This window comes from Pogoniulus pusillus, chromosome 37, assembly GCF_015220805.1.
Source record: "Pogoniulus pusillus isolate bPogPus1 chromosome 37, bPogPus1.pri, whole genome shotgun sequence".
Classification (NCBI taxonomy): Eukaryota; Metazoa; Chordata; class Aves; order Piciformes; family Lybiidae; genus Pogoniulus; species Pogoniulus pusillus.
The window spans coordinates 1,275,369-1,294,548 of NC_087300.1; the positions used below are offsets into that span (position 1 = coordinate 1,275,369).

The window sequence follows — 19,180 nt, forward strand, 5'->3', positions numbered from 1 at the left end:
GGCAAGCAAATGCTGGCCTGGGCACCACCATAAGCCTGAGGTATTGGAGAGGGTCATGGAAAGGTCTGCAACAGGCTGCCCAGGGAGGTTCATGGATGCCCTCTCCCTGGAGGTTTCAAAGCCAGGCTGGGTGAGGCCTTGAGCAACCTGGGCTGGTGGGAGGGGTCCCTGCCCATGGCAGGGAGTTGGCACTGGATAGTCTTGAAGGTTCTCTCCAACCCATTCCATGAACCTGGGAGTTCTCTGGACAACCTCTCCTGCTTTGGCACAGGTGGGTGAGATGCTGGGGGCTGGGTTGGCTAAAATGCTGCGTGCTGAAGTGACAGAGCCCAGCACAGCCCTGCTGTGCTGCTGTTAGGAGCCAGCTCCCTGCTTTTAATCCTCTCCCCAAAACCATTTTAAGCCCCTTCAGCCCAGGTTTCAGCTTCCCATCTGCACAGTGAAAGCCTCATCCCATCCCCCTGCCTTGCTCTTGGTGATGGTTGGGCAGGCTGTAACTCAGTGCAGCTGAACCACAGCTCCCAGCTGGCACCTAATTATGGGAGGAGTGGGAAGACATTTTAAAAGCACCTTCCTGCTCTTTTCCTCCTCTTCATCTTGGCTTCTCTCCCCATCAAGCCCAGCAGGACCTGGAGCAGGTGAGGGCTGAGTCTCCCACCCCTTTTCTGCAAGGAAAGAGCTATGGAATCCCAAACCAGCCTGAAGAAACCTGGCTACTGCCCAAGAGGTTTGTGGGGCTGGGAGGGCAGGGGTGGGCAGTGGGATCACAGCATCTTAGGGCTTGGAAGGGACATGCACAGATCATCGAGTCCAAGCCCCCTGCCAGAGCAGGACCAGAAAACCTAATGCAGGTCAGACAGGAACACATCCAGACAGGGCTGGAAGGACTCCAGAGAAGGACACTCCACAACCTCTGTGGGGATGCTGCTGGGCTGAGCTGCCCTGGCCCATGGGGCCAGGTGAGAGTGTACCCCACTGCTGGGGAGCTGAGGGGGAGGATGAGAACTCAACTGAGGATGATGACAGCAAGCAGCAGGATGTGATGAACACCAAGCCCTGAACACCTTGAGGTCATCCTTCTGCCCCCAGCTGATGCTGCTGCCTGCTGCTTTGGATCCTGTTTGCCTGTGGATTTTGGTTGCTGAAGCTTGGCCTGCATCTGCTTCGCTCCATCTGAGAGCTCCCTGGGCTCTTTCTGAGGAGCAGAGAAAAGAGAAGGCCAAGCCTCATGTTTCAGTTCTGCTTTTCTTCCCACTTAGGGAAAACTTATCTTCAGGTTTTTTTTTCTTGGGAAAACCCCTTGGCCCCAGCCAGGGTCTGATGGAGGCTCCACTTCCAGACAGGAGCACTTGCTGAGTGCCAGCATTTAGGTGGTCCTGCACGTTTGGTGCTGCTGGAAAGCTTCCTGCAGCTACTCAGTTGCCCTTTTAGTACTTCATTTTTATATGAGGTTTTTTCAATCTGCTGCCATTTATGCAAAGCAGGAGGCCAGACCACTGCCTTCCTCCTCCTCTTCCTCCTCCTCATCCCAACCCTCTGTCCAACCTGATCTGCTGGAGGCTGTCTCTGCGTGCTGCAGAGGGGCTTGGACTGGGTGACCTTTGGAGGTCCCTCCCAACCCGGACCACTCTATGGCTGTCTCCACCTTCCCCTGCCGCCCCTTTGGCAGGCAGTGCTGTTTATCCTGCTGCATGTGCTTCACATTTCTGCCTCATGCTGACCCAGCCCAAACCCTGGTGAAGAGCAGCCACTCCTCCAGGCACATGGAGCAGCCTGGGCCGGGAGGCGGAAAGCTGCGCAGGGCTGGGCGCTGGGATGCGGACAAGTGGGGAGTGTGGGGGCCCAAAAGGCAGCTGAAGGGAGGAACCCACGGCCTGGAGGTGGATGACTACTGCAGTCACCCAGTCAGGGACCTAAGGGCTCCTTTCTCCTGCCCTCCTAAGGCAGCAGTGTAAGTGATGAAAGAGAAGTGGCTCCTCCGCTCCCCTCTGCCACTCGGCTGCCAGCCTGAGTGAGCCTCCTGTGAGCCCCCAGCTGCAAACCATAACATAATTAGGTTAAGACCAAAATGATGGGAGACAAGGACCCCCCCCAGGCCAGCACCCTGAGGCTGCAGGGATCTCTCTGGGCCGTTGGTGCCACAGATCAGGTGACAGCACTCTCCCAGCCAGCAGATGCTGAGCCAGAGGCTCTGCTGTGCCGACCACAGAGCCACCAGCCAGGCAGAGCTACCTACACCACCAGTGGGGTTTTCCTCTTCCTCCTTGCTGCTGCTTCTTCCATCTCTCCTCTTCTTCCTCCCATCCTGCCAGCCAGAGGCTCCTCCAGAGGAATGAGGCAGAGGATGAGGGCAGGATGGCATCCACCAGCATCTTCGCCTCCTTCGCCACCCACTCCTCCGCTCTCCTGCGTGGTGAGTACGGAGCAGGCTCTGCCGTTCCTGGGTGCCAGGAAATGTTGTTGGCCTTTGCATTTGGTCTGTTTATTTTCTTGCCAAGCAGCAAACCAGCAGCAGGCTCTGGGGTGGCTTTGCAGGCACTGCCTGCTGGAGGTTTCTCTTGGCTCCTCAATGCTCCAGGCCACCGCTGTGTCTGCCCAGGTCTGGTGGGTGGCTTGGTCCCACCTTTACGTTGTCCCTTTTTCCACCTGGCTGCAGTGCTGGGCAGGGGCAGGGCTGAGTGGTGCTGGTTTGATGTGTTTGATCCCAGTTGGCAGCTGGGTGGGCGCAGCCTGAGGAGCAAAAGTCTGCGGAAAGGGGAATTGATCCTGAATGAAGAAGGTGGTATGCAAGGGGGGGAAGAGCTGGGGGGCATCAGAGCTGCAGCTGAGCTTGGAGTGGATGTGGTCACTGACCTGCAGTGCTCCAGCCGTGCAAACACACAGGCAGAGCCTTGCTGAAGAGGTCACTTCACTGGGTGAGGGATTTCTTCAACCTGCTCTTCCTGGTCTCTGCACAATCCAGGACACGATGCCCTCATCCCTCTTGGTTGTCTAGGGATGGGCAAACCACCCAGCAGAGCAGGTGGCTTCTCCTCAAATTTCTCCCCTGCTTGGTCCCCACCCCCAGCAGGATCTGATGTTCCCAAGGCTGAACCTACCTCCAGTTCACAGCTGCTGTCCTCTTGTAACTGCTCTGGAGCCAGGGTGGGCTGGAGCTGCTGGGACCACAGATCCCAGACATGTGCTGAGGCTTTTTTGGGAAGGAGCTGGATGCTTGCTGAGGTGCCAGGCAGAGCATTTTGCCTTCCTGATGTGGTTCTGGACCAAAAGCTTGAGCTGGTTGTGGCTGGGGGAAGATTCTGGTGCCAAGCAGTGGCTTGCACTTCACACTGAACCCAGACAGGGGGATATAAACCTCTCCCCAAATAGAAAAATACAGGAGGCCACCTAGAAAGGCATCAGCTCAGCCCAGACCCTGGCCTGTTCTGGAGAGCACAGCAGGTTGTGTGTCCTGTTGGGGTGGGTCTGTGGTGTCAGCCTGCATTGGGCTCTTTACCATCAGAGTAGTGGAACACAGGAACAGGTTGCCCAGGGAGGTGGTTGTGGCCCCATCCCTGCAGATAGTCAAGGTGAGGCTTGACAGGACTCTGGGCAACCTGAGCTAGTGGAGGATGCTCCTGCTGACTGCAGAGGAGGTTGAACTGGATGACTTTCAGAGGTCCATTCCCATTCATCCCACTCTATGATCCCTGCATCCCCTTGCCTTTGAGCCCTCTGAGCAGAGGGTGTTGGAGAGACACCAGAAAGAGCCAGGGATGGGATGGAGATGGAGGGAGGTAAATCCAGACCAGCTACCAGGTCTGCATCATGGAGCAGATTGCCCAGAGAGGTTGTGGATGCCCTGTCCATGGAGGTGCTCAGAGCCAGGCTGGATGAGGCCTTGACCAACCTGTCTAGTAGAGAGTCTCCCTGCCCTTGGCAAGGGGGTTGGAACTGGATGATCTTGAAGGTCCCTTCCAACCCAATCTGGGAGTCAGTGCCACAGAGCAGTGGAGCACAGGACAAGCAGAACAGCCACATGCAGCTGAATGCCCTCCTCTTGGGGCTGGTGGCACTACAAATGTGTCCTTTGTACTCCCTGCAGCTAATTAAAGGCAGTCCCATGGCAGGGGAAGAAGAGAAGTTTATAAGAACCACTTGCAGGGCTCTTTTTAATCTACACTTCTCCCTTCCTCGAGCCAGATGAAGAAATGCTGGGGTTTAACTGGGCCTGCTCATGAAAAGCACAACCAGAGGGGGCCAGGAGAGGCTCATGTCCTGCCTGCATCTCCACACAAATAGGATCCCATAAAAGCAATGAAAGGGCAAAAAAAAATCTTTGTTGCAGACAAAGTTTTTTACTAAACAGGGGTGGGGAGGGAAGGGATTAAAAGATTGCACCAAGGATGGAACCTGGCCAAAGGGTGCAACATTTGGTTGGTGTTAGTACAAGGCCTCCTTGTTGTCTTTAAGGAGCTCAGTTTGTCTTCTCCTGCCCAGCAGAGATGTTTTTGGGTGAGTGCTGCAAAGCCTTCGTGGAGGCTCACTGAAATTCCTCCTGGCTTTGGGGGATTCAGCCACAGCCATTGGGTTTGTTTGCATCCCTGCAAATGGGTGTTTGTCTCTGCAAATATTTAAGGAATGAAGTGGAGGGAGAGGGGAAAAAATCCCAAAGGATCCCAAAGCTTTTTTCCCTCTTTAGATTGGCAAGCCAGAAAATCCTTTTTTTTTAACTCCCATGGGGTGGGTGAAGGAGTCCCACCTGGAGCAGTGGCACAGGTCCCTGCTGGCCTGTGCCAGAGTCACAACCAAGCAAATTATCTCCTGGGGACTGCAACGAATTTCCCTTCAGGTGCTGGGGACACAAACCCCATGGGTGGTGGTCAGCACTGGCTTGGCCTGGAGGTTGCCTTGCAGCTCTCCACTGCTCCCAGAGACCAAAGCCAAGTTGTGAGATGGCAGAAGCACAGAGTGGGTTGGATTGGAAGAGACCTCCAAAGCTCATCCCTGCCCTCAGCAGGGACACCTCCACCAGAGCAGGTTGCCCACAGCCCTGTCCAGCCTCACCTTGGATATCTCCAGGGTTGAGTTCTCCACCACCTCTATGGGCAACCTGCTGCAGTGTTCCAGCAGCCTCCTGCTGCAGGACTTGTTCCTCACAGCCAATCTAACTCTGCTCTGCTCTCACTTCAAACCGTTGTCCCTGGTCCTGTCCCTGCAGGCTGCTGGGAGCAGTCCCTCTGCAGGCACTGGGAAGCAGCTGCTGCTCCCAAGGGCCACACCTCGTGGCTGGTCCTGCCTGGGGACATTTTTCTCTCCCTCTTTTTGCAAGGAAAAAAAATGCCTGTGTTGTCTTCTGCTCCCTCTGAGCACCCCATAGCTCAGCTCCTGGCTCCAGCTGTGTCCTCCAGGGACATCTGGAGCCACCGTGCCAGGGGCAGTTGGATCCTCTAAGTCATCACACCACAAGTGTCATAGCTGGGAGTCAGTTCCTTGTTGCTGATGGCTATAGGGATGGAGAGGCCTTGGCCACAGGGACTGGCTTCTCAACAGCCACCACTGTGTCTTCAGTGGAAACCAGCAGGGGCACCCCTGGGGTGCAGGGGTCCATGGGGGGACAGCCACAGGCTGTGATGCTCCATGGAGGCAGCAGTGAGATGCTGACAGCTCAGAGGCTCTCAGGACTTTTGGCTAAGGGCTGGGAGTTGTTTTGTCTCTGGGTGAGCCCTGGGCAGCCTTGCTGACTGCATGGGCAGGCTCCTCTGCTGGGCTGGTTCACCTCTCCCAAGCTCTGGCTGCTGAGGTTTGATGCTTTTTAACTTGGTTTTGGTGAATCCAAAGGCCTGTGGGAGCAGCTCATGACCTGTCCCCATCCATGCACACTTCCCAGAGAAAACAGTGATGTTAGAGCAGGGTTTTGCCTCTCTCCTCATCGTGTCCTCATGGGCACATTGACTTCGGGCTGGGGTTGGACTCCATGACCTTGGAGGTGTTTTCCAACCAAAACAATTCTGTGATTGTCCTGACCTTGAACCTGCCCCAGCAGATGCTGCAGGAGGAGGAGGAGGAAAACCCCATGGTGGTAGAGCTGGTGCCAGTCACCTTTGGCTTCTGAAGGTGGCGATGCTGACTGCCCTGCTGCACCGCCACTTCTGCTCCCGAGGTCCCTGGCTCCATGCCTTTCCCTCATGCATCACCAGCATGGCTCAGTCAGAGCTTCGCAGCTGCTGTGGGCTGAGGCTGTCACACCCTGGGGCGTGCGGGAGCTGTCCCGCTGCCCGTGCCACGCGTGTCCCGCTGTCCCTGCCGTGTCCCGCTGCCCCGCGCCGTGTCCCGTGCCGTGTCCCGTGCCGTGTCCCGCTGTCCCTGCCGTGTCCCGCTGCCCGTGCCACGCGTGTCCCGCTGCCCCGTGCCGTGTCCCGCTGCCCCGTGCCGTGTCCCGCTGTCCCTGCCGTGTCCCGCTGCCCCGTGCCGTGTCCCGCTGCCCCGTGCCGTGTCCCGCTGCCCCGTGCCGTGTCCCGCTGTCCCTGCCGTGTCCCGGTGCCCTGCCGTGTCCCGCTGTCCCTGCCGTGTCCCGCTGCCCTGCCCTGCCTCTCCCTGCTTCACCGCCGTGTCCCCAGCGGCTTCCCTCTCCCGCCGGGACGCAGGTGCTGGCCCTGGCTCACCCCGAGCGGAGGTTCCTTTCTCCACCCTTCCTGTAAGTGCCCACCGCAGGGTTCCCGCTCGGCTCACCTCCTTGTAATGGATTTCTGCCTCTTCCCGACCACAGAAGCTGCAACTTGACAGCAGTTCGAGCCGGTTTTCTCCTCGCTCCTGCCGCGCCGAGCGCTGGGCAATGCCTCTGGCAGAGCCAGCTGCGGCAGCAGGCACTGACCGGGCACGCCGAGCCGGTGTGGTGCTGTCCCCAAGCTCTGCTGCTGCGTTTGGCTGCAGACAGGAGGTTTCCCTCACCCTCTGCCTCCTGTGGAGGCTTCTCTGTGGGTAGCAGCCGCCCAGCACCACATCGCCGGAGGGTCTGCAGCGATTGAGCACTGGGCTGGGAGATAGGAGCCTGTAGGACCAGCCCTGCCCGCAGCCAGAGTGCTCCGTGTCAGCAGGTGGGAGAGAGGCAGAGCTGGGGAGAGAAGGAGCACTCCCGGAGGAGAAATCCCTCTGCTGTTCAGGCCAGGCTGAGAGAGTTGGAGTTGTGCAGCCTGGAGAAGAGAAGGCTCCAGGGAGACCTTCTGGTGGCCTCTCAGCGCTTCAAGTAGCTGAGCAGAAAGCTGGGGACAGACCTTAGAGCAGAGCCTGTTGTGCCAGGACAAGGGGGCATGGTTTGAACTGAAAGAGGGAGATTCAGGCTGGAGAGAAGGGAGAGGTGCTTGAGGGTGGTGACACCTTGCCCAGGCTGCCCAGAGAGGTGGGAGATGTCCCATCCCTGGAGTCATTCCAGGTCAAGCTGTTTGGAGCTGTGAGCAACCTGCTCCAGCTGGGGATGTCCATGCTGACTGTAGAGGGTTGCACTGGGTAAGTTCTAAAGGTCCCTTCCAACCCATTCCATGATTCTGTGTCTGCACACCCAGGAGCCCACTGCAGCCACAGCCCAGCCAGAACTGCCTCTCACTGCCCCCCACATCCTGGCACCTCCTCCCACTCTTCAAACCCTCCTTTTGCCCCAGCTCCTTGGGGCTGGAGGGCATGGGGAAGCCCAGTGCCCCCCCCCCCCCCCCCCCCCCCAGCTGCTGGTGCACAGGTCCACAGGGCCACACGATCTGCTGTGCTTCCACTGCTCCTCCCCTCCTGGGGAGGGGTTGTGTGCTCGGAGCTCCCCAGCTCCGGACTGCCTGTTCCAAGCCATCCCTGCCGGCTGGTGCCATCTCTCTCCCTCTCCCTCTCTCTCTCTTATTTTGTGATTCCTTTTATTTCAGTATCTGTGGGGGGGGTGTGGGCAGGAGCATAAATCCTTTGTCTCTCATCACCTTGTCATGATCTAATAGGAGGGGAGAGGCAGTGGCGTTGGTTCCCCTTTGCTGAGCGCTTTAATTCATGATGATTTCTCAGGCTTGATCTCCTCTGATATGTCGTCAGGGTTTGTGGTCCACTGTTTTGGCCACGTCTGGTTTGGGAAACAAAGACTGAGCTGTGTGCTTGCAGGCTCCCACCCACAGCTGGTTGGCATTAGCGGCAGGAATGCGACTTCCCAGCTGAAGCGATGAGCTGCAGCCGCGGCCGCGCAAACTGCTCAGCGAGCAGGGGAGAACACTGCAGAACCTGCCAGGAGGTCCCTGGGGGCGGTTTGGAGATGGCGAGGGTGGGGCACAGGGCTCAGCCCTAGGCAGGCACATCCCCTCCCCCTCCTGCTGCACCTGATTTTTCTCCGGGGGGTAGAATCGCAGGAGCATAGAGCAGCTGAGGCTGGAACAGACCTTTGAGATCATCAAGTCCAACCACAATCCACCACTGCTGCTAACCACTGCCACTGAACCGCTGCATGGCCAAAGTGGGAAGAAGATGTGGCTGTGGGGGAGGTGTCCATCAGGATCCAGAGGACTGAGCTCTTCACACCACACTTTCATTTTCTTTGGCTCTGCTGCTTCATCCCTGACGTGCTGGGGATGGAGCAGGCAAAGGCCTGTGGCTGAGTTCACACTCCCAGCCCATTCATCCCAGAGGTCCTGGCAGCCTTTAGCTCCAGTCCTTGGCCAAGAGCCACTGACCTTGCCCTGTCTCTAGTGTAACCCCAGTGGTACACAGAGAGCAGCCCTGGGGGCTCAGCACTGTGATTCCAGTGCCTGACCACTCTGTGAGGAAAGAAATTGCTCAAGTCCAACCTAAACCTCCCCTGGGGCAGTTTCAGGCCATTTCCTCTCCCTCTATCAGCTGATACTAGGGAGCAAAACCCAACCCCCACCTGGCTCCAGCCTCCTTTCAGGGAGCTGTGGGCACCCAGAAGGTCTCCCTCAGCCTCCTCTTCTTCAGGCTGAACGCCCCCAGCTCCCTCAGCTGCTCCTCCCCAGCCCTCTCCAGACCCTTCCCCAGCTTCATTGCCCTTCTCTAGACCTACTGCAGCCCCTCCATGTCCTTCTGTGAGCGAGGGGCCCCAAAACTGACCCCAGTATTAGAGGTGCAGGCAGCCTGAGGGTGACCAGACCCTAGCGAGGCTGTGACGCTCTCCCAGCCTGAGCACCACCCACGGTGGCCACCACAGCAGTCTGTGGGGTGCCAGGCACAGCCTTCAACCACAGCATTCTCCTCCTCCTCCTCCTGTTCCTCCTCCTCTGCCCTTGTCTTGCTAGGAGTGCTTTAATTTCTTTGTCCCAGGGAGAGGGCCAGGCAGGGCGGCTGCAGTCTGGGGGGATTTTTCCATAACATAAACATATTAAAGAGAAAAGGGAAAATAAAAAAGAAAGAAGGATTTTCCATTCCCACTGGAAGCAGAGAGTGTGTTTGCAACATGAGGAATGGATTACTCAGGCTGTTGTAAAATCAAATACAAAAACAACCCAAAGAGGAGGAGAAAGGGAGAGACCTGAGGGGGGGAACCCATGAAAAGGGTTTCAGTTGGGAAGGGAGACACTGGAAAAGGAGCTTGGGTCAACTGCCCCAGTGCAGGAGAGCCCCAGAGATGATAGAATGAGAGGGAATGGCCTCAAGTTGCACCAGGAGAGGGTTAGGTTGGGTGTTAGGAAGAATTTCTTTGCTGCAAGAGTGGTCAGAGGTTGGCATAGGCTGCCCAGGAAGGTGGTGGAGTCCCCAGGCCTGGAGGTGTTAGGAAACCTGTGGCCATGGCACTTGGGGCTATGGTTTAATGGCCACGGTGGGGCTGGGGTGAGGGTTGGAGTGGATGAGCCTAAAGGGCTCTTCCAGCCCAAGCAGTTCTGATCTGAGCAAGAAGTTCTTCAGCAGGAGGGTGGTGGAACCCTAGAAGGGCTCCTCCCTGGGGGTGTTCAAGGCCAGGTCTAGTTGAGAGCTCTCCCTGCCCATGGTGGGGAGGTTGGAGCAGATGAGCTCTGAGATTGCTTCCAGACCTGATGATCTTGGAGGTCTCTTCCAACCTGGATGGTTCTATGATCCCACCTGACCCATTTGAGCATTCCACAGATGGATCCTGTGAGGAGGGGTAAAAGGCTTTGGGGTTTCTATTTCCACCTGGGGAGGTGAAGCTCTCCCATGGCAAGGGCCCCTCTGCCAGCCTAGATGGGCACATCACCCTGCTGAAGAGCATCCCACAGGGGATTTGTGTCCCTGAGGTGCCACCAGCCACAACTCAGGGCAGTGGGTGCCAGGGGGCATGCTGGTGGTGCCCCAAATGCCCACCAGCAGTGGGATCCCCAACAACCCCACCCTGCATCCCCCAACCCACTCTGATGGGCCCTGGGGCACCAACCACCCTCAATGAGCTTTCACTGCTGCCTTTAGCATCCTGATGGGGTTGGACCTCCTAACCACGAGCTGTCAGCACAGGGAGACCAGCCAGGAAGGATGCACCCTCCAAGGGTCTCCTCTGCTGGTGCTGCTGGGATTCAGGGCTCTGGAGCTGCCTTTTGGGTGGCTTTCCAGGGGCTCTGTGTGTGTTGAACTCAGCTCTAGTGGGAGGTGACTTCACGAGGCTGAATGGTTTGTGTTAAAATAGCTTCTAAAAACAAAACCAAACCAAAATGGTAGGAATGATGCTAACAGCACAGCCCTGGACCAAAATCTGCCCTGGCTTCTCTGTGCCTCCTGGGTCCTGGCCAGGACTCAGTCTGGCACAAGGACAGACAGACAGACAAAGGGTGTTGCAAGCTCTCTGTGTGCCAGTGCCTGTGTTTGTGGGCTGGGGGGAGATGGTTGCTAAAAGATACTCATTGTGTTAACCAGCCTTGGGCAGGGCTTTGCAAGAGGTTTCCCTCACGGCCTTGGGAGCATCACCAGCAGCCCAGGATGGAGCCAGCAGCTCCCTGTGCCTGTTAGATGGGAGTTAGAAACATGGAATTGTTTGGGTTGGAGAAGTCCTCTGAGATCACTGAGTCCAACCATGGACCCAGCACCACCACAGCCACTAATGCATGGCCCAAACTGCCACCACCAACCCACATCCCTCAGCACCATGTGGGGAAAGGCTCTGCCCTTCTCCTTCACCAGTGCCAGGCAGGGAATGGAAAGGCCTAACTGGATCTGCTGCTCCAGAAACTGAGCCCTTGTTCTGCAGCTCCTTTGCATGTTACTGGCCACTTTTGTGCCCAATTCCCTTGAAGCCTCTAATTAAGCACCTTGTTGTTATTAGCCCTGGGTGGGTTTGGAAAGCCTCCCTGGACGAGGGAGCCCTACCTTGGGTTTGGTTGTGGGAGGTTTTTTCCCCATAAAACCCAGCAAAAGTGCCAGGCTGGGAGGAGCAGCTCCAGCCCCAGCTCCTCATTCCTCAGCAGGCTGCTGGGACACCCCCCAGCACCTCAGCTCCATTCCCAACACGAGCAGGGCCACTGGGATGTGCTCCAGAGATGGGAAGGTGGTGTCAGGGCTGTGTTGGTGGCAGGCTCTGGCGTAGGAGGTTTGCCCCAGTCGAGGTTTGGGAGATGGGGAAGTGCAGCAGTGGCTGGGGAGCCCCCCCACAGCCTGCCCAGGGTTCCTGGGGAAGGCTGTGGTGAGCAGCAGACTGAGCACAGACATTTTGCTTCCCCTGCCAATGCCTTCTCCCAGAGCTCACATTTCCTGCCAGCGAGGGCTCGCAGCTTGGTTGGAGCAGCAAATGTGAGAGCATCCTCCAAAGCCACCAGCTCTGGAGGGTCAGGCAGACACAGAGCAGCTCAGAGCCCAGGACCTGGCTGAGGTTGTGTCCCAAATATCAGATCCCCTTTCTCCCCACTCCTCTGGCTGCCTGTGTGGGACTGAGAGCTGCTACTGTTATGTCTGGGCAAGTTCTCCATTTCTCTTGTCTCCAGCCTCAACCTGCTGCTGAACTGCTTCAACTTCCCAGGCTGCTGTCTGGGCCGGGGCGAGGAGCCTGCTGGTGGTGTCAGCAGCTGACCCGGGCAGACAGGCAGCTCCTGCTTGCACATCAGCTTCTTGTGGGCAACTTCTGCAAAGCAGCCATGAGCTCATGCTGGGGAGCACAGGGGTGGGGGCTCGGGGGGGGGGGGGGGAGCAGCCGCGGGTCCCCTTCCAAGCTGCTGGGGATGGCTGAGGAGCATCCAGGCACTCAGCAGCAGCCCCTGAATAACATCACGTTTGCCTTGTCTGAGTTCATAGCCAGAAAGCAGAGAAGTATCTCCTGCATCATCTCCAGCCTGTGACTAATTGCTCCAAGTCTGAGGATTTGTTCTGTGCCTAAAGGGCTGTGCAAGGGCTGGGGGAATCCACAGGCTGAGCCCTCCTGGGGGCTTGGGGTTTGGAGCTGCTCTACGAGCACCTGACTTATTGGGAGAGGGAGGGGGGGAGTTGGGCAAGCTCACATCTCCCCCTCACTGAGACACTTCAGGGAAGAGCCAATGTGAAAGAAGAAGGGTTAAAAAAATAACCCAAAGAAGAAGCAGAAGCAGCACAACCTGGAGGCCACCTGCTCAAAGGGACCCAAGCAGGTCCCTGCTGTGGAGTGGCATTGCCCTGAGCTACTCATAAAAGTGAAAGTGGTGAATAGCTGCAAGGAGCAAATGAACCTTGGGGTGCTGGGGAATAATGGTGTGGGCCTGTGGGAGAGTTTCTAGGCAGGAGCAGAGGCTGAGCCCCTCAGAATGGCTTTGCTGTGGGGGAGCTGCTGGCAGCAGAGGTCGAGGTTGCTCAGTGCTGGAGGATCCTCACTGTTTCTCCCGTGGGTTGCCACAAAGTCTGGTGGACAGAGCAGGTGGTTGGAGACAGAGCAAGGGGGAATGGCCTCAAGCTGAGGCTGGGGAGGTTTACACTGCACATTAGGAGAATGTTTTTCAGGGAGAGAGTGGTCAGGGACTGGAGTGAGCTGCCCAGGGAGGTGGTGGAGTCCCCAGCCCTGGAGGTGTTTGGGTGTGGTGCGTGGGGGTATGGTTATCCGTGGGGCAGCAATGTGCCCTGGGGCCAAGAGGGCCCACGGGAGCCTGGGGTGTATTAGGCAGAGTCTGTCCAGCAGATCCAGGGAGGTTCTCCTCCCCCTCTACTCTGCTCTGCTGAGACCTCATCTTGAGCACTGCCTTCAGTTTTGAGCTCCCTAGTTGGAGAGGGACAGGGACCTGCTGAGAGGGTCCAAGAGAGGGCCATGAGGATGAGGAGGGGACTGGAGCAGTGCCTGGTGAGGAGAGGCTGAGGGCCCTGGGGCTGTTTGGTCTGCAGAAGAGAAGACTCAGAGGGGATTGAATCAATGTCTGTAACTCTCTGAGGGCTGGGGGTCAGGAGGGGGGGACAGGCTCTGCTCACTGCTCCCTGGGACAGGACAAGCAGCAATGGATGGAAGCTGCAGCACAGGAGGTTCCAGCTCAGCACAAGGGGGAACTTCTTGCCTGGAAGGGTCCCAGAGCCCTGGCACAGGCTGCCCAGAGAGGCTGTGGAGTCTCCTTCTGTGGAGCCTTTGCAGGCCTGTCTGGATGTGTTCTGTGTGCCCTGAGCTGGATTGGATGGTGCTGCTCTGGCAGAGGGTTGGACTGGACGAGCTCTTTGGGTCCCTTCCATCCCCTGCCATCCTCTCAGCCTGTGATGGTTTGAGGTGAATCTTGTAGAGTAGGTTTATAGGTTGGACTTGGTGATCCTGAGAGGCTTCTCCAGCCTGGATGTTTCTGTGATCACAGAGGGGGGACCAACAACTTGCATGGGAAAAGCTGCTCCTTGCCCAGGCCTTTGTGTGCAACTGGGACCACTCCTGACTCCATCCCTAGAGACATTTAAGGTCAAACCTAATGGGGCCCTGAGCAACCTGATCTGGTTGAAGATGTCCCTGCTCACTGCAAGGTGTGTGTGTGTGTAGGGGGGTTGGACAAGAGGACCTTTAAAGGTCCCTTCCCACCCAAACCATTCTCTTGCTGGAGAACTAGCACCAGCCCCCCTCTGCTGGCACCACCCTGCAGAGCTCAGCCTGCCCGCGGACAGGTGGGGAAAACCCTGGCGTGGATGAAAGCTGCTGGGTTAGGCAGGGCTGCAAAGCACCTCCTGTGATCTGCCTCCCTCCCACCCCCCCGGCTCTGCTCCAGCAGGGTTCAGCCCAGGCAAGGGAAAACGGGGAACCACCACGGGGTGGGAGATGGAGCTGAGGCAGCAGGGAGGGGAGGCTGAGGGAGCTGGGGGGGTGCAGCCTGCAGAAGAGGAGGCTCAGGGCAGAGCTCATTGCTGTCTGCAGCTGCCTGCAGGGAGGCTGTAGCCAGGTGGGGTTGGGCTCTGCTGCCAGGCAGCCAGGGACAGAAGAAGGGGACACAGCCTCAAGTTGTGCCAGGGCAGGTCTAGGCTGGATGTGAGGAGGAAGTTGTTGTCAGAGAGAGTGATTGGCATTGGAATGGGCTGCCCAGGGAGGTGGTGGAGTGGCCGTGGCTGGAGGTGTTGAAGCCAATCCTGGCTGGGGCACTTAGTGCCATGGTCTGGTTGGTTGGGCAGGGCTGGGTGCTAGGTTGGACTGGAGGAGCTTGGAGCTCTCTTCCCACCTGCTTGGTTCTATGACTCTGTGCTGATGTCACCACTGGTCGCTGTGACATGCTGGTGGCTTTCCCAGTGAGGCACTGCAGGCTGAGGTTTGGGGGGGTGTGGGGGTGTGGAACTTTCCACCTACATCAAGAGGATATTTTAGGAAGGGCGTTGGAAATTTAGCAAAGCTTCCTTGAGGCATCTCTGCTCCCCTGTGGGCAGGCAGTGTCAGGTAGCACAACTCTGTCACCTTCCTCAGATGCAAGATGCAAACCATGCCTGAGGTCACCTTGGAAAGCACAAAATTACAGCATCACTCTGGGTGGGAAGGAGCTCTGAGATCACCAAACCCAACCATTTCCTAACTCTGCCAGGGCCACCACTACACCATGGCCTTGAGCACCATCAAATACATGCAGAGGTGAGGATTCAACCCCTGCCTTGGGCAGCCTGTTCCAGTCCTTGGGAACCTCCTCAGCAGAGGCTTTTTCCCTAGTGTCCAACCCAAACCTCCCCTGGTGTAACTCCAGGCCACTTCATCTTGTCCTATCAGTTGTGACCTGGGAGAAGAGAACAACCCCCACCCCTCTACACTTCCCTTCAGTTAGTTGTAGAGAGCAATGAGGTCTCCTCTCAGCCTCCTCTTCTCCAGACTCAATGCCCCCAGCTCCCTCAGCTGCTTCTGCCCAGCCCTGTTTGCAGACCCTTCCTCAGCTTCATTGCCCTTCTCTGGACCCACCCCAGCACCTCAATGTCTTCTTGGAGTGAGGGGCCCAAACTGACTGCATTACTCAAGGTGTAGCCTCACCAGTGCTGAGCACAGGGGGACAGTCACCTCTCTAGTCCTGCTGCCATCCCCAGGCTGCTTGGTTAAAGAGGTGCTGGGGGCTCTGGGATCAGCAGGGTGCCCTCAGGGTGCCCAGGCTGGGTTGCCTTTGCAGCACTAGTGTTCCACAGGGCACAGAGCTGCTCTGTTTGCACTTGCAAAGCTGCTTTTGCTGAGACAGTGCCCCCCAGATGCTCTACCAGACCTGAACCAAAAGGGAAATTGGAGTTCCCTGTCTGATGCCTTCTGCAGGCAGCTGCCAGCACCCTCCTGCCCTGCTCGGGGTAGGGGGACACAAATATCCCATTTCTGAGAGGTATTTGCAGCCATTCCCAGCCCTGAAGTGGTGAAACCTTAGGCTGAGGGTTCCTGACACGGGAACGTGAGCAGTTTCCAGCCTTCACTTTCCCTCTCTTCTCTTTTGACTTCCCCAAAGGCATCGCTCAGCAGCTGCAGCCCAGCTCAGCCTGGCTCAGGGCAGTGCAGATCCCTCACCCTGCCAGGGCACAGGCACATCTCCCAGCCACTCTTTGGGTGCAAGACCCTTCCCCCAGGGGTCCTTGCCTGCTCCCTGCCACCCTGCAGACCTCAGGCCTGCACACCCATTTGATACCCAACACCACCCCAACATTTTGGGGCAGGCTGTGGGGAGTGGCAGCGAAAAATGCCCTTTGATAAACCCCCCTGAGCATTCAGCCACCGTGGTGGGGACAGGAGGTTGATCTTCCCTCCCCACCAGGGATGAGGCTGAGCCATGGGGCAACTGTGCCAATGCAGAGCTATTTCCCAAGACAAGGAACCACTTTCTGCAGCTTTTCTGTGTTGCAAAAGTGCTTCACTGGGCACGGGCAGGAGGATTTCCCTTCTCCTCGGCACCCTGCCCGGGAGCCCTTCCGTGACAGCAGCTCCTGTGAGTGCCTCTGCTCGGAGTCAGAACTCACAGTGTGCTTTCCTGTGTCCACCCTCTTGTACTTTTCTCGTTGTCATGTGCCTCTCAGTTCCTCTTTTCACCATCCAGACATTTCCCCTTTTCTTTCCTTTGGAATTTTTTTCTCTCTATTTCTCCCCACGTTGCCTTTTGGGTTCTGAAGGCTTTGGCACCACCTCGGGCTCCAGCGGCACAGCTGCCACAGGGGCACTGCCCACAGACCCAGCACTCAGTCCCTTCCCTGATGGTTTTAGCTGTGCCATGCTTTGGGGTGGGGGATCTGGGAAAGGTCTGTCCAGAGAAGTGCCCCCCAGGTGTTCAGGCAGTGTGTGGGGATGGTGCTTAGGGACATGGTTTAGTGTTGACCTTTCAGTGCTGGGTCAAGAGCTGGCCTGGAGGAGCTTGGAGGTCTCTCCCAGCTGGCTGCATCCTGTGGTTCCCTGATAATGGCAGGAGTCCCATGAAATGCTCACCATGACTTCAACCTCCTGCCCTCCAACCTGAGGAATGGCTCCACTGGAGATGTCTCCATCAAAAAGAGTCCTCATTCCCCACGGGCTTTGGCACGAGGCATCACACCCCCCAAACCCTCCTCTGACAGCCTCGAGGAGAGAGAAGCTGCCATGAACTCAAATAGCTCCGAACAAAGCCCAATGTTTCCAGTTGTGCTCTCCACCTTTGGGCATTTTGGGAGGAGATGGGATGTCCTTAGGTGCTCCATAACCTTTGCATGAATAGTTCCTTTTCTCTGCATAAGCACATTCTTAAAGGAGCTTTGGGCTTTCATTCTCCACCGACTCCAGGCCTCCCTTGCCCCTCTCTCTCTCTCTCTGCTCGCTTTAAAACCCAGCATAAAGCTCCGAGTGTTCTTTGAATATTTATGACCAGTTTTTTATCTCATGCCATGCATACAAAACATAGTTGATTTCTTTCCTAAAAAAAAAAAAAAAAAAAAGTTTTTTTTCCTTTTTTTCAAGTGCAAAGTTTTAAAAACATGTGGCTTTTATTGCAGGCAGGAATGAATAACAGCATTCCTCCAGCGACCACATGAAATGCAACAGCGATATTCGTATGCGTAAGGGCAAAAGCTGCCTTGTTTCCTATTTGCAGTTGAACTCTGAAATTAATTAAGGGCTAAAAGGATCTGACAGTCATTAGGATCTTTAAAAAAAAAAAAAAAAAAGAAAAAGAAAAAGAAGGAGTGGAAGTGGCAGATGGGACCCACGCTCCAAGACAGCTCCAGCGCTATCAATAGCGCAGAGGATGTGAGCCCTGGACGTGCTGCTCCTCGTTGGCAGGCTCTTGTGGGCAGAGGAGAATCGTGGCCCCAGACAATGAAGAATGGCACTTTGGTGACTTCAGAGCCACGTCAATAGCACTCGTGCTCTTAAGTCACTCAGAGGCACAGCATCAGTAAAGGTTGGAAAAGACCTTTGAGATCACCGAGTTCAGCTGTAAGCTGCTGAGCTGCGTCCTCAAGTGCCACATCTGCAGCCTCTTGAACACCTCCAGGGATGGTGACTCCACCACCCCCCTGGGCAGCCTGTTCCGGTGTCTCACCACTCTCTTGGTACAGAAATCTTTCCCAGTGTCCAGTCTAAGCCTCCTCTGGCACAGCTTAAAACCATTTGCTCTCCTCCTGTCTTTAGTTGTTTGGGAGAAGAGACCAACACCACCACCTCACTCCAACCTCCTTTCAGGCAGCTGTAGAGAGCCTCACAGCTTTTGAGTAACCCACCCCAAGCTGTTGGTGCTGCTTGCAGAGCTCAGGGTGCTCACCATGGGATGGTGCTGGGGCAGTGGTGGGTCCTGGTTCTCGTTTAGAGAGATGATAAATCCTTCCTGATTGGTCCTGTTGTGAGCCCTTGGGGCTCATTGCTGTGGTCCCCAGGTGCCTGAGCACACATGTGGAGGTGCCCATGTGTGTGGATGACCACATGTGAAGGTGCACATATGTGTGAAGTGTCTACCTGGGGATGTTGAAGGAGGTAAGGATTGATAATAAATTGCTCTGGTACAAAATGAGGGAAACTGGGAGGAGAGGCAAGCCCCAGAGCTGTCAGGAGAGACAATGACCACTTCTGCCATGGCCTTTCCTTGTCCTTGAGTTGATGGTGAAAGAACCAAAGAGTCATAGACTGCTTTGTGTTGGAAGCAACATTAAAGACCATCTGGTTCCAACTCCCTGCCATGGGCAGGGACCCAGGTTGCTCAAGGCCCCACCCAACCTGGCTTTGACCACTTCCCGGGATGGAGCCTCCACAGCTTCTCTGGGCAACCTGTTCCAGTGTCTCACCACCCTCATGGGGGAGAATTTCTTCCTAGTTTCTCAACTAAATCCAGCTCCTTCCAATCTGAAGCTATTGCCTCTCTTCATGTCACTTCATGCCTTGAAACTTGGCCCCAGGCAACCAGGTGAGAATCTCAGATTGGGTTCCCCTGGTACAGCATTTCAAAAACTCCTTCTAAATATCTTCCTCCTCCTCCTGCCTGTGCAGACAGCGAGGTGGAACTCAGCAGCTGTGGCTCCCATGGGGTTAATGGATGTCCTGGCTCAGAATTTGATGCCAAGCTGCAGTCCTGGCCCTGGAAGCAGGTGCTGAGAAGGGTTTCCCCCACTGTGGGCATCATCCGAGCCTGGGGCACAGCAACAGCAGAGCAGAGCCCAGTGCAGCACTGCTGGAGTCGTCAACAGGCTCTGGGAGCTGGTCCCTCGCCCGAGCACAGGCTTCCCCCTGATTTATGGCTGGGGCAGCCACTGCCTCTTCTCCCCCACCCCAGTTTCCCCTTATTTCTTCCCCTGAGCCACGAGCTTCCTCCCGCAGGAACCTCTGCCTGCAGTGCCTGTAATTGCCCCATGGGAGCCCCTTTTAGTGGTGACACTCAGGGGTTAAAAACTGTCACCATCATGCACC

The 19,180-nt window shown here is 56.6% G+C and overlaps 1 long non-coding RNA gene across 2 annotated transcripts; it reads left to right on the forward strand.

The window, feature by feature from the left end:
* Nucleotides 1-605: 605 nt before the first annotated feature.
* On the forward strand, nucleotides 606-6,880 carry LOC135190813 (uncharacterized). Of its 2 annotated transcripts, none has more exons than XR_010308639.1 (3): nucleotides 606-727; nucleotides 2,313-2,413; nucleotides 6,026-6,880. It is a non-coding gene; the product is annotated as an uncharacterized LOC135190813 (long non-coding RNA). The 2 variants fall into 2 exon arrangements; XR_010308640.1 differs by lacking the exon at nucleotides 6,026-6,880 and adding an exon at nucleotides 4,183-4,276.
* The last annotated feature ends 12,300 nt before the right edge of the window (nucleotides 6,881-19,180 follow it).